The sequence below is a fragment of the Temnothorax curvispinosus genome, unplaced genomic scaffold (genome assembly GCF_003070985.1).
Source record: "Temnothorax curvispinosus isolate PA1 unplaced genomic scaffold, ASM307098v1 QBEX01010858.1, whole genome shotgun sequence".
Lineage (NCBI taxonomy): Eukaryota > Metazoa > Arthropoda > Insecta > Hymenoptera > Formicidae > Temnothorax > Temnothorax curvispinosus.
In genome coordinates this window covers 1-2,277 of record NW_020220638.1, presented here as the reverse complement: position 1 = coordinate 2,277, position 2,277 = coordinate 1, and the positions used below count along the sequence as shown (strand labels likewise).

The window sequence follows — 2,277 nt, the reverse complement described above, 5'->3', positions numbered from 1 at the left end:
TGTGCGCAATTGTTAAGATACGGATATTACGATCACGCCGGATTTGTATAAAGATTGATTCACGGATTGTCGTGGCGCATAGACCGGTCGGTTACGATCGACTTTGTTGGCTGTCCCTGATAAATCGGAATGTATATCTACACGATATCTAAATAGAATTAATACACAAATGCAACGGTACGTCCTTTATGTAATGTTAGGAATATTTCGTACACCGATTACGGACACGGAGAGGACTTTACGACGAGCTTTCTGTTCACCGTGTGGCACGTGCGGATATTTACTCATTTCTCGTATGTGTAGTCAGATGCAACTAACAGAGAGAAATCGCATCTCGAGGAAACAGCGCTCTTCGGGCTTATCCGTGTGCATCCAATATAAAAATAAATCCGTGCAGAAATAAGCGTGACGTGCCAGGCGTTTGGTACCGTTTTTAGTGGCGGACTCTTATACCGGATTTATCATACTTGCAGCAGATTATTTATTACAATAATAGAATAAATTTTACGAGCGACTGTAAAAGTAATTGCTATATATCTTTCGTAGGTATATACACGTGAGAGATCTACGCAGGAACGTATATATCTTTAGCGAAACGACTTTCAGGTACTACATCGCAATTTAAATACTCATGACAAATGCTATTAATTTTTATAATTGCATTAATTTCAATGCCAAGAATTTTCGCAGGGTAAAAGAGTACGTCGCTCATATTTCAAACAACTCCGTCAATTATCTAATCTAGCGGCATATAGTCATCTGCTTCCCCGACTATTCAAATCGTCGAGGCGCGAGAAGCTCCGTTGGTACAAAGCGTTCGACGGCGTTTAGAAACGTGCGAGGTGGACTCAACGCTATCTAGTGGTAGCGCGCTAATAGACGAGCGGTCAGCGAACGAGGAGATAAGGAAAAAAAGAGAAAGAGAGAGAGTGAGAGTGAGAGAGAGGGAGACCGTCGTCCGTCAGACCGTGTAAACTCCGTGGGAGGACGAGAGGAGTGGAATTGATACGAAGGAGAGATACGCGCCGGGATCGAACCGGAATATCCAGGAATATCCGAGCGATGCGCTGACCCGTGTCCTTCACGACGGATCTCCGTCTTCGTCGTGGTCGGCGAGATCGGCGCGAGACGTCCGGTGACGTTCGTTCGACCAAGTGAGTGAGCATCCCTCCTCGATCTTCGCGATCGCTCGATGTGTGCCGTCGACACCCGGGTACCGACGGCTCCGTGTCTTCATCGCTGGCGCATTAATTGGATCGGTCGACCCGCGTAATTATCCTAGATACAGTTTACGCGGCGCGTTGCCTCTCCGATCTGACACTCGCATCCGAACGTCACGTTACACGGTCTACAAACCGCTACTCCAATTAGAGATTTCCACCGTTCAGTTTATTTGATTAACTAAGCCGACTAAGCTCGCACACGTACGCGCACGTACACGGTTATCCGTTAGATAAGACAAGTTCTGTTTACGTGGAAAATATTGGCAATTCAATGACGAGAATAGCACGAAATTGGTCTCTTTTTGTTCTATTTTTAGGGAATTAAAGGGAATAGATGGACTGATTTCCGTGCAGTATTTTGTAATGTCAATATTCTCTGCTTTGTGACATCAAATTCTCATGACGATGTTCATAAGTGGTTTAATTGTTGTAGATGTAATTGCACCATAATGGTATCTAGCATCTAAATGCTGCTAAAGGAGGAAGCAAGAGTTAGCAACATGACTGAAGGTTGGTTGTTTGAATTCTATGCAACCATAAATTTAGGAACTAATGAGTTTGCATTTCTGTCGCAGGTGCAGAGACTCAGCCAAATGCGGGAAATGAGCCCCAGGCGGGTGAGTGGTTGTTTCATTGATAATCTATATGCACGTATATGTTTCTTAGTATGTAACTGTATGTATAAAGTTAAATGTCAAGATATAATTGAGTTAGTATCCGTTAGAAGCGTCTGTTATAATACAGAATAAGGCTTCATTTCTTAGTTTCTTTTATTATGTGTCTTATTATTCAATTAAAAACATATTTTTTAATCATTTAATAAATGTTGACATATAATATATATTATAATTCAATAAAATATTTAACAGCTTAATAAAATTTATATTGATTGATATTGACAGAAGGAATTAAGAACATTTTGTGTATTCTTTACATATAATATGTCAAAGTAGTTCAAATGTATATGAAAATGTTTTACAATTTGTCAATAGAAATATATTTCCAATGGATAGAAATGACAAGTTTATGTTGTGCTTTTACAGAAGCCTTAGAA

General features: G+C 40.6%; 1 long non-coding RNA gene across 1 annotated transcript; it reads left to right on the top strand.

The window, feature by feature from the left end:
* Positions 1-537: 537 nt before the first annotated feature.
* Positions 538-2,277, top strand: LOC112460828. The gene is made up of 5 exons (XR_003041489.1): positions 538-606; positions 691-1,154; positions 1,657-1,733; positions 1,799-1,840; positions 2,267-2,277. It is a non-coding gene; the product is annotated as an uncharacterized LOC112460828 (long non-coding RNA).